This window comes from Myotis nattereri, assembly GCF_964212035.1.
Source record: "Myotis nattereri genome assembly, chromosome: 9".
Lineage (NCBI taxonomy): Eukaryota > Metazoa > Chordata > Mammalia > Chiroptera > Vespertilionidae > Myotis > Myotis nattereri.
Window position 1 is genome coordinate 81,887,704 of NC_138084.1, and position 12,830 is coordinate 81,900,533.

The following is a 12,830-nucleotide window of genomic DNA, read 5'->3' on the forward strand; positions in this document are numbered from 1 at the left end:
CTTGGGGTTCAACAAAGGTGGGGCACAGATCCTCACCCCCCAAATTGTGCAGGGGCTTGAACACTCGCCCCTTCTGAGGAAGGTCTCCTGTCTCCATGTCTGCTTCTTGCTTCCCATGCTCAGCCCAGATCAGGAACCAAATAACAGAAAGATATTTGGTCCAGCTGAAATCAGAATCCAGATAAATGGAGGCTTGGCTAGCAGACCCTATGTCTAAATCTAGCCTAACAACAGGAATGCTCAGAGCCTTCACAAGGATGTAAATTAAAATTATTGTTAGAATATTAAATTTGATAGTAAAATAGTTGTCAAGTTTTCAAATTAGTTAAATTTGGCTAACTTGAAATAGGTAATTATTCAAAAGGTATTAACCAAAATTTTCATTTCGTGGTAAGCTGCTGGAGGACATCTTACCCAGGTATGGTTTTCCTGTTACGATAGGATCTGACAACGGACCAGCCTTTATTTCACAGGTAACGCAGGTAGTAGCCAGGGCTATTGGGGAAAATTGGAAATTCTTATAGGCCCCAGAGTTCAGGGCAGGTAGAAAGGATGAACAGAACTCTAAAAGAGACCCTTACCAAATTAACCATGGAAACTGGCAGGGACTGGGTGGCTCTCCTACTGTATGCCCTTTACCAGGTAATGACCTCCACTTACACCCTGGGCTTTACTCCCTATGAAATCATGTTTGACAGGCCACCCCCTATCATTCCTAACCCTGCCTGTGACTGTGTTTTGTTTGACTTGCTGTTTTCAATTGTTTGTTGGAATCTTCATGGAGGACATGGCCTGGTCTCTTTCTTCCTCCCTCCTCCTGATTCTGAGAGCGTCTATAGCTGGATTTTGGGTGATCTACAGGCTTTCTGTCTGCAGGAGACCTCCCTATGCACCCGTTGTCTTTCCAGGCCAACTAGGAGTCATATTTCCCCACAGGTCAGACCCCAGCCTCCGGGAGGGAGCACTCTATAGGAGCAGTCTGTAGTTTTCTTTGAAACTCCCATTGATTAAAGAGAGACAAGCAACCAGCCTGGGCTGAGACAAGGGGGGGCGGGGGTGTTAGCAGTTATGTTACCAGCTGCAGACCACTAGAAAAGCGGAGGAGGAACAAAGCTGAAGTCACAACACTGCCCAGCTCCTGAACCACCTGCTTGAGTCCATGCCACTGCGAGAGGGCAGCGGCTTACGGGATTTGCTGGGGGACGCTCTGGCCGGGCCCCCGGGAGACCCTAGGCGAAGCAGCTGGCTCGCAAGGGGGGCTGATGTCCCCTCTGGTGCACTCCTTTGGAGGAGGCCTGGTTGCTGCTCTGCCACAAAGGGAACTGGTGGAAAGGCAGGAGAGCGGAGCGCTGTGGCTGATGGGCAGGGTTAACAAAGGGGCACTCTTCCTGGACCTGGAAGCCATCGGGACTTTGAAGTTCTCCAAGAAGAGGAGGAGTCTGACTCAGAGACTGGCTGAAACCTTGTTGGGTTAGGAGAACCGAAGGCTGAATGTTGAGCTTGTAGACTGCAGTTTGCTGGGCAGAGATCCAAGCCCAGTTATATAGGGGTTGAGCTACCTGTGTGCAGCAAAACAACTTTCTCCCATGCCAGAATACATTTTAAGGAAATTGGACAGACTGTGTTTGTCGCTAGAAAAAAGAACTGGCCACAGTGCACAGCCCTGACAGTGACCTGCATCTTCATGGACATGGCTCCAGAGAGACGAGGACAATTTTGCCTTATATAGGAGGGTCAGGAGTGGACTTTAGTCACCTCCCTAAGATGTTTGTATAGCCCTGCCATATCTCCTGTTTAGTAGTGGAGGATTTGGCTGCCTGAAGCAGCCATGGTGCCAATATTATGTTTCACTGTATTAATATGTTGTATTAACCTTTGATTCTCTTACAGGTTTAAATGTAGCTGTAGTTGCCAGCAGTTGCTGTAGACCGGTGATGGTCTACAATCCTTGGTAGTCTTTGGGAGCAACTGGCAAGTGTCCAGTCTCCCACACTGGGGGACATTGTTATAGCTATGTATTAGCTGTCCTGGAAGGTGGTCAGTTACCATTCTTGTTGTGTTTAAGTTGTTGAAGCTGAAATGGTTTCTTTCCCTTCCACCGGACCATTTGTTATAGTTTGTCTCTGCCAGGTCGCAAGCCCAGCTCCTTCTGTGCCCAGGACAGCAGGGAGCCTGAGTTGAAGGTGACCTCTAACCAGACACACCCACTGCAGATCACCCTCAAGCAATAGTTCTGTGTACCCAGTACAGGCCTCTAGAAGTAGAAATGCAAACTGACGCATGATTGGGCCTGTAAGTCTCAAGAGAAGGGGGGAATGAAAGGGCGAGGGATACGCCCTCCATCCTGCCCCAGATCCTCCATTTTTGGGCAGCAGCCATTAGCCATGTGCTCAGCAAGGAGCTTCTTCCCGGAAGCCCAAGCCTCTGCTGGCCACACCTAGGATTTCTTTAAACTAACCAATGACGATCAAGGGAAGTGCTCACCATAGACACAACCACATCCTGTGTAACAAGACCCCGACTTGCACCTGGCCAATTGACAGAGCCCACAGTCCTCTCTCCTCCCCTTACTCCAACCCCCCTATAAAGCCCCTCTTCCCACAGGGCTCTCTCTCTCTGCCCCCTGCCGCTGCGTTGGTGAGTGTGGTGGACAGAGAGCTCGAGCTAGCTCGAATAAAGACTCTTTTTGCTTTTGCATCGGACTCGGCTGGCTCCCTGGTGGTCTTTTGGGGATCCTGAAATCTGGGCATAACACAGGCATCTTCATTTCCCTTTTTTAAATTTTTATTTTTTAAAAAAATTTCTCTCTCTCTCTCTCTCTCTCTCTCTCTCTCTCTCTCTCTCTCTCTTTCTTTCATTTCCCTTTCTTGAAAAAGCTGTTCCTTCCAGGGTATTACAGAGTGCGGAGGGTGGACTCTGGATCTAGGTTGCCTGGATCTGACTCCTGGTTCCGTTAATTGCCATTGTGACCTTGGAAAGTTATGTAACTCAGGGTGCTTCCATTTTCTCATGTGTGAAATGGGGATGTCATAATAGCTATCATTTGGTTGTAGATGAGAAGTGATTAAAGTGCTTAGGCCAAAACTGGTTTGGCTCAGTTGATAGAGCGTCAGCCTGCGGACTGAAAGGTCCTAGGTTTGATTCCGGTCAAGGGCATGTACCTGGGTTGCGGGCATATCCCCAGTAGGAGATGTGCAGGCAGCAGCTGATCAATGTTTCTCTCTCATCGATGTTTCTAACTCTCTATCTCTCTCCCTTCCTCTCTGTAAAAAATCAATAAAATATATTTAAAAAAGAAAAAAAAATTTAAAAAAATAAAATAAAGTGCTTAGCACTCTCCTGGCATATAGTCAGTGAGGACGAAGGGTTAACTAGTGTCTCAAAAGAGATAGATTGGGAGGGGGAAGTCTTTTTAAAATTTTTCAATTACAGTTCAGATATGTAGAATAGTGTTTAGACATTTATATAATTTATGAAGTGATCCCCCAAGAATTCTAGTACTCACCTGGAACTATACATCGTTATTACAATACTAGAGACCCAGTGCATGAAATTCATGCACAGGGAGGGTCCCTAGGCCTGGCCAGCAATCAGGGCTGATCAAGTTCCCTGCCTCCCCATCTCCCCGCCTCCCCACTTCCTCCTTCCCTCACTCTCTCAGTACCCTGCCGCCACTGTCGCTGGTTGCCTGCCATGTTCCATGCCGCCCCCTGATGGTCAGCATATGTCATAGTGAGGGATCGAACTCCTATTCTCCCAGTTAAACTCCTGAGGGGACACTTTGCCGATTAGCCTTTTATATATATAGGTTATTATACTAGAGGCCCGGTGCACAAAATTCATGCATGGGTGGGGTCCCTCAGTGTGGCCTGCAGAGATTGCAGAGATTGGGCCCCAGCCTTGCGGCCCTGCAGCCCTGCCTAGCACCCCTCTTGACCTGGCACCACCTGCTCACCTCACCCCTTGCCGTCTCTGTCTGTGGGGTGATTGGCGCCCACTCACCTGCTCCATCATCCCGCCATGGTCCTGCTGTCATCGGGGCCCATCAGGGCTGGCAGCGCCTCCACTGCCACCTGCTGCCAGCAGTGCGTCGCTGATGCCCACCATGTTCTACACAAGTCATAGCAAGCGACTGAACTCCTGGTGAGTCGAACTCCTGGTAAATGACCACCCGAGGGGACAATTTGCCTATTAGGCTTTTATTATATAGCATTCTCTAAGCTACCCATTTGTACTTCTTAATTCCTTCACCTTTTTCATCCAGTCCTCCAAACCCCTCCCCTCTGACAACCACCAGTTTGTCTTTCTGTTTTGTTTATTTTGTTCTTGATTCCACATATAAGTGAAATAATATGGCAATTATCTTTCTCTGTCTGGCTTATTTCACTCAGTACAATAACCTCTAGGTTAGCAGTTCTCAACCTGTGGGTTGCGACCCCTTTGGGGGTGAAATGACCCTTTCACAAGGGTCGCCTAAGACCATCGGAAAACACATATATAATTACATATTGTTTTTGTGATTAATCACTATGCTTTAATTATGTTCAATTTGTAACAATGAAATTGGGGGTCACCACAACGTGAGAAACTGTATTAAAGGGTTGCGGTATTAGGAAGGTTGTGAACCACTGCTCTAGGTCCATGCAAATTGTTGCAAATGGTAAGAGTTCATTCTTTTTATGGCCAAGTAACATTCCATTGTGTACCTGTACCACATCATCTTTATCCACTCATCTATTGATGGCACTTAGTTGCTTCCATATCTTGGCTATTGTAAATAATGCTGCAGTTAATACAGGATGCATATATCTTTTTGAATTAATGTTTTGGATTTCTTCAGATAATTACCCAGAAGTGGAATTTCTGAGTTATAAGGTAGTCCTATTTTTTTTAATTAAATCTTTATTGTTCAGATTATTACAGTTGTTCCTCTTTTTTCCCCTCATAGCTCCCCTCCACCCGGTTCCCACCCCACCCTCTGCTCTTACCCCCGCCACCCACTGTTCTCATCCATAGGTGTACAATTTTTGTCCAGTCTCTTACCACACCCCCCACACCCCTTTCCCCCCCGAGAATAATCAGTCCTCTCCCTTTCTATGCCCCTGATTCTATTATATTCACTGGTTTATTCTGTTCATCAGATTATTTATTCACTTGATTTTTAGATTCACTTGTTGATAGACGTGTATTTGTTGTTCATAATTTGTATCTTTACCTTTTTCTTCTTCTTCCTCTTCTTAAAGGATACCTTTCAGCATTTCATATAATACTGGTTTGGTGGTGATTAACTCCTTTAGCTTTTTCTTATCTGTGAAGCTCTTTACCTGACCTTCAATTCTGAATGATAGCTTTGCTGGGTAAAGTAATCTAGGTTGTATGTTCTCAGTATTCATCACTTTGAATATTTCTTGCCACTGACTTCTAGCCTGCATAGTTTCTGTTGAGAAATCAGCTGACAGTCGTATGGGTACTCCCTTGTAGGTAACTGATTGTTTTTCTCTTGCTGCTTTTAAGATTCTCTCTTTGTCTTTTGCTCTTGGCATTTTAATTTTGATGTGTCTTGGTGTGGTCCTCTTTGGATTCCTTTTGTTTGGGGTTCTCTGCGCTTCCTGGACTTGTAAGTCTATTTCTTTCACCAGGTAGGGGAATTTTTCTGTCATTATTTCTTCAAATAGGTTTTCAATATCTTGCTCTCTCTCTTCTTCTGGCACCCCCATAATTCGGATGTTGGTACGCTTGAAGTTGTCCCAGAGGCTCCTTACACTATCTTCATATTTTTGGATTCTTTTTTCTTTTTGTTTTTCCGGTTGGGTGATTTTTGCTTCTTCGTTTTTCAAATCTTTGACTTGATTCTTGCGATCCTCTAGTCTGCTGTTGGAACTCTTCATAATATCCTTTATTTCAGTCAGTGTATGCTTAATTTCTAGTTGGTCCTTTTTCATAACCTCAAGGGTCTCACTAGATTTCTTGAGAGTCTCACTAAATTTATCGGCGGTTTCTAGAAAATTCTTGAAAAACCTTAAAAGTGTGGTTTTGAACTCTATATCCAGTAGTTTGTTTCCTCCATTTCTGTCATTTGTGACATGTTTCTTTGTCTTCACATTTTTTATGCTTCCTTGTGTTGATAGAGTGGCTTTCTGTGTTAAATGACCTATAGGGCCCAGTGGCTCAGCCTCCCCAATTACCTGAGGTGGACACTCTTGGTGCACCCCTTTGTGGGCTTTGTGCACAGTCTTGTTGTAGTTAAGACTTGATAGTTGTAGGTATCACTGGGAGGAATTGGCCTCCAGGCCAATTGGCTGTGAGAATCAGCTGTGTCTGCAGTGGGAGAACTTCTGAGCTGGAGACACTCTTCTGGGGCAAGACTTGCTTCAGTGGGGCTTTGGTGCTCACTGAGTCTGCCCCCTGAGTGTGTCCCTTATGGATCTGAGGAGTTGTAATCTGGATGGTCCCACTCTGACCACTGGGTACACTGGCTCTTGGGTCTCTATGGAGGTGCTAATTTAGCCTCTGCCTGAGGCTACCCAACAGGAACTATGGAGAGATTCCTCTTCTTTGTTTGGGGTTTGGAGGTGCCCAGATGAGGCCCAGATGTGAAGCAATGCAAGCTGCTGTGGAGCCTTGGACCTTCTTTTGGAAGTTCTAGGTCTCTCTGATTCAGCTGCAGTTAGTTAGGTAATTTTCAGGTTGTAAAGGACCAGGCCTTTCATATGCAAAAGCCTCTGTGTACAGCTTGGGTGGGGCGGGGTCTCAGGGGATCAACAGGGCGGTGCAAGCAGCTATGGCTGCTCCCCAGTCCTACCCTAAGAGGCCCCCCGTCTCAGTGTCCCGGTAATCGCTGCAAGCACCTCTGAGAGAAAGCTGCCCTCGAGTTCCAACCAATGCCAGATAGGCCAGTTTCTCCTCATATGAATCTGGGCCCCCAGAGACTCACCCAGAACTGGAGTTCAGAGCAGTCGGGAGCTTGAGACTCCCTCCCAATTGAAAAAGACAACTGTGTCCTCAGCTGCCAGCGCTCTCCACGTGTGCCGCGTCCTCAGCTGCCAGCGCTCTCCATGTGCGCCATGTCCTCAGCTGCCAGCCCTTTCCGAGTGCGCCCAGCTGCCAGCCCTCTCCACGTGCGCTGTGTCCTCAGTTGCCAGCCCTTTCCACATGTGCCTCCGTACCTCTGCACTTTACTTCCGCACCTCCTCTGAGTCTCAGTGTGCTTTTCTCTTTCCTTCTAGTTGTAGAATTTCCACTCAGCCAGCCTTCCTGTGGTTCTGGATGATGTCCGTGTTGTCTTTTAGTTGTATTTTTGAAGTGGTTGTGCGAGGCAGCAATTTCTGGTGTTTATGTATGTCGCCATCTTGGTTTCTCCAAGGTAGTCCTATTTTTTAAAAAAATATATATTTAGCACTAGGTGGTTTGACTCAGTGGATAGAGCATCAGCCTGTGAACTGAAGGTCCTGAGTTTGATTCCAGTCAGGAGCACATACCCGGGTTTCACGCTTCATCTCCAGTAGGGGCGTGCAGGAGGCAGCCGGTCAATGATTATCTCTCATCATTGATGTTTCTATCTCTCTCTCCCTCGCCCTTCCTGTCAGAAATCAATAAAAATTAAAAATAAATAAATAAACAATATATCTTTGTTTATTTCAGAGAGGAAGGAATAGGTAAAGAGAGATAGAAACATCAATGATAAGAGAGAATCTTTTTTTTTTTTTTTAAATATATTTTATTGATTTTTTTACAGAGAGGAAGGGAGAGAGATAGAGAGTTAGAAACATCGATGAGAGAGAAACATCGATCAGCCGTCTCCTGCACATCTCCCACTGGGGATGTGCCCACAGCCCAGGTACATGCCCTTGACCGGAATCGAACCTGGGACCGCTCAGTCCGCAGGCCGACGCTCTATCCACTGAGCCAAACCGGTTTCGGCAAGAGAGAATCTTTGATCAATCAGGAATCGAGCCTGCAACCCGGACATGTGCCTCGATCCAGAATCAAACAGTGACCTCCTGGTTCATAGGTCAACGCTCAACCACTGAGCCACCGCAACCAGGCAAAGTAATCCTATTTTTAATTTTTTTAAAAATATATTTTATTGATTTTTTACAGAGAGGAAGGGAGAGAGATAGAGAGTTAGAAACATCGATGAGAGAGAAACATCGATCAGCTGCCTCCTGCACATCTCCCTCTGGGGATGTTCCCGCAACCCAGGTACATGCCCTTGACCGGAATCAAACCTGGGACCCCTCAGTCCGCAGGCCGACGCTCTATCCACTGAGCCAAACCGGTTTCAGCCCTATTTTTAATTTATTGAGGAGTCTCCATGTTGTTTTCCATAATAGATGCACCAGTTTCTAATCAGGAGGGGAAATCTTATAAAGGTTTCATCATAATAAAAGTTGTTTCATTCCTAAATGTGGGCTAGTTTCAGGAAGTTATGGATACTAGCAAACTCTATGTCCCTGTTCTCTGGAGCTTTACCCCAGAACTTGAAACAGGCAACCTCCTGCACTGAGCCAGGGACTGAAAACCTGAGTGTGCCACAGACCCACCAGTGACCTTGAGCAGACCACTTCCTTCTGGACCTCAGCATCCTGGTCTCTGAAACCAGCAGTGGCCTGGATCATCATTCAGGTGGCTCTCAGCCTGGCCACTGTGGCTTATCTATCGAGGGTGTTTGTGGGAGGCAGCATGGAGTTGTTACTAGCCCCACAGTCCTCAGTACTGTATGTAGAACGAGGGGCAGAATGTGGATATTTGTTAATTTGAATATAGCAATATGTTCAACTTTAGGCCATGAGGACTCAGACTTATCAAGCTGTTTCTCCTGAAATAAGGAATGCAGCTCTCAGCGGGTCACAGAGGGCCAGTTTCTTTGTTGACAATATGACAAGACAGCCAAACACACTGAACTTGAAATTTCACAAGAAACGTTTTTAAAAAAATATTTTTAAAATTGATTTTAGAGTCGAAACCGGTTTAGCTCAGTGGATAGAGCGTCAGCCTGTGGACTGAAAGGTCCCAGGTTCGATTCCAGTCAAGGGCATGTACCTGGGTTGCAGGCACATCCCCAGTAGGAGATGTGCAGGAGGCAGCTGATCGATGTTTCTCTCTCATCGATGTTTCTAACTCTCTATCTCTCTCCCTTCCTCTCTGTAAAAGTTCAATAAAATATCTTTAAAAAAAAATTGATTTTAGAGGGAGGAAGGGAGAGGGACTGAGATAGAAACATTGATGAAATGATCAGCTGCCTTCTGCATGCTCCCTACTGGGGATCAAGTCAGCAACTTGGGCATATACCATGACTAGAATCAAACGTCGACCTCCTTGTTCATGGGCTGTTACTCAACCACTGAGCCACACCGGCCAGACACAAGAAACTTCTTTTTTAAAAAAATATGCTTTTATTGATTTTTACAGAGAGAGGAAGGGCTGGGCCATGCTGGCCAGGCCACAAGAAAATTCCTGTTGGGAGGGCAGGTATTCCAATTTCCCCTGGACCCCTGGATTGAATGGATGGTAACTGGAAATTGTATTCAGCTTACAGTGCTGAGCTGCCCAGAACTCAATGGAACCACTTACTTCGTAGAGAAGAAGAGCCAGATCACAAAATAGGGATTTTAAAAGTGAATGCAAAAGATCTAAAAAACATAACTTAATCAACTTTACCCACTTTACACTTTCAGAGGAGAGCACAACTTTTGATGAGTAGGAATTGTTTTTAAGTTTTTGTGGCAGCTTTTAAAGAACAAATCTCAGTTCTGCTGGCGTGGCTCAATGGTTAAGCATTGACCTATGAACCAGGAGGTCACAGTTTGATTCCCAGTGTGGGGCGTGCAGGAGGCAGCCAATCAATGCTTCTCTCTCATCATTGATGTTTCTACCTCTCTCTCTCCCTCTCCCTTCCTCTCTGAAATATATGTGTGTGTGTGTGTGTGTGTGTGTGTGTGTGTGTGTATCTATATAATAAAAGCGTAATATGCTAATTGGACCGGACGACCTTCTGGACGAAGCGGGGGCTGTGAGGGAAGTCTGGGTCCTGGGTACCAGAGGGAAGCCGGTGCTGACAGCCGGGGGAAGGAAGGCCTACTGTTGCACTAATTTCGTGCATCGGGCCTCTGGTATATATATATACAAGTCTCAGAATGTGTCTGAGCAATCCAGCCAATATTGAGGCTATTTTCAAAAGAAGCAGATTGAGATAGAAGGAAATTATACTGCAATACACTTCCTCAAATTTTGGAAATGTGTGGATCGCAGAACTATCCTGAATTTTTGTTCTGTCAAAATTGAGTCTACACAATTCTGCAAGTGAACTTTTTCTTCATGAAATTGCTAAATGAAAGCTACTAGCCATCTTTAGAAGTATAAATTGAATTAAAATAAGATTGACATTTCATGAAGTATTACTATAACCATGCTTTTGAATGAGTAAAGTTGATGAGATATATTTTATTATTGTATTATTTTTTAAAATATATTTTATTGATTTTTTACAGAGAGGAAGGGAGAAGGATAGAGAGTTATAAACATTGATAGAAACATCGATCAGCTGCCTCCTGCACACTCCCTACTGGGGATGTGCTCGCAACCAAGGTACATGCCCTTGACCAAATCGAACGTGGAACCCCTAAGTCTTCAGGCCAACACTCTATCCACTGAGCCAAACCAGTTAGGGCTATTGTATTACATTTTAAAACAAGAACAAAGCTATAATACACAGTTGTTAATAAACTTCATGTGCAAATTCCTGATTTTACTATAACTTTGCTTTTTGTTTTGTTTTGTTAATCCTCACCCTAGGATTTTTTCCCATTGATTTTTAGTGAGAGGGAAAGGAAGAAGGGAGGGAGACTGAGAGAGAGAAACATCGATGTGAGAGAGACACATCAATGGGTTGCCTCCTGCCCGTGCCCTGAACTGGGACGGTGGATTGAGCCTGTGATCAAGGTACATGCCCTTGACAGGAATCAAACTTGAGACCCTTCAGTCCATGGGCTGATGCTCTATCCACTAAGCTAAACCGGCTAAGGCTTACTTTGCTATTTTTAATGGCATCTTTATCTTATTTATATTGAATATTTAATTGTTTTCTGATCATATAAACTATACAGGCTTATTTTTAGGTTAGAAATATATAACCCAATAAAATAACTATTTATCCCAATGAACTTTACTAAGGAACAGAATTTATTTAACAAATGTATCCTGAACCCGTACTAAATTTCAGCTACTAGCCTAAGTGGTGGAATGATAAAGGTGAAGAACACCTACACCCCTGCCCTCTCCCACTGAACTGAGTCTGGTGCAGAGTGCGGACAAGGGCACAGGCAAATGCAGGAGATGATAGCGCTATCAGAGGGAAATACGGGGCGGTGATGTCAAGAACTTCTTGGAAAAACAAGCATCTTCACTGAGACCAGAAGAATGGGTAGCAATCACACAGGTACACCTGGGAAGGGGGAGAAGTAGAAGATTGTCCCAGGCAGAGGGAACAGCAACCACAAGGCAGGAGTGGTAAGAGGTGGCCAGCAACTAGTCGTGGTGGAGAAACTGAAAGAAATTTGAGGTTCCTGGCTGGGTAGCTAAGCAGGTTAGGTTTTTGGGTACATACAAGAGTCAACCAATGAATGCAAAAATAAGTGGAACAACAAACCTCTCCCCGCACCCCTGTTCCTCTCAAATAAAAAAATAAAAATAAAAAACAAACAAAATTGGGGCTGGAGCAGGAAGTGAGGTGGAGACGGAAGGATTCAAGACACAGCTGAAGAGTTTGCAGGACCCACATGCTGAACGGTCTAGGACAGCGGTTCTCAACCTGTGGGTCGCCAACCTGTGGGTTGCGACCCCTTTGGGGGTCGAACGACCCTTTCACAGGGGTCGCCTAAGACCATCGGAAAACACACACATAATTACATATTGTTTTTGTGATTAATCACTATGCTTTAATTATGTCCAATTTGTAACAATGAAAATACATCCTGCATATTAGATATTTACATGTGAAAGGCGCGCCGCCCGCCTCTCCGGGCGGTGCGGGAGGAGGAGTCTGGCTGCTGGCTCTGGGATCCCTCCGCGCCCGCCGTGGGGCCTGGCCTCCCCGGAGCGGATCCGGGTGTCCGGACCGGCTGCGTGGTGGCCAGCGGCAGCGGGCCGAGGGGTGGGGGCCGGGCGGCGACCGACCACGGGGGAGGTCATGGGAGCGGAGGGCCTCACCGCTTGGCTCTTTCCTCCCTCCCCCCCCCCCCCCCGTGGTCGGCTCCCCGTTTGCCCGCGCTGGGGCTGAGGGTCCATGCGGCCCTCGGGGCCCGGTCAGGGGGACCGGGGCCTGCGTGGGCCGGCCACCGGGCCCCATGGGGCGGGGGGGGGGCGTTGGCTCCCCGACCCACGGCGGGAGCCCGGCGCAGGCTGCCACCTGCCTGCTGCCCCCCGGACCGGGCCCGGTGCAGCGGCGGCAGCGGACTGGGGCGCGTGCCCTAGCTCCGGGAGGCCGCCATGCTGCAGTGCACCGGCCCCATGGCCGGGCCTGCTCTGGGCGGATGCCGCTCCTCCGGGGCTGGGCCGCTCCACCGGCCGCACCCCGTTTGCTGGGCCTGTGCCGCCCAGACGCGCTGGAGTCCCAGTCTGCCTGCGGGCCAGCTGCAGGTGCTATGCGGGAGGGCCATCCTGACTTGTGGCAAGTTCAAGCGGCAGCAGCAGGAGCTGGGCAAGGACTGCGCCCTCCATCTTGCCTTGGGTCCTCCATCTTGGGACAGAGCCATGTGCGCCCTCCATCTTGCCTTGGGTCCTCCATTTTGGGACGGTGCCATGTGCTTCTTCCCGGAAGACGCCGCTGCTAG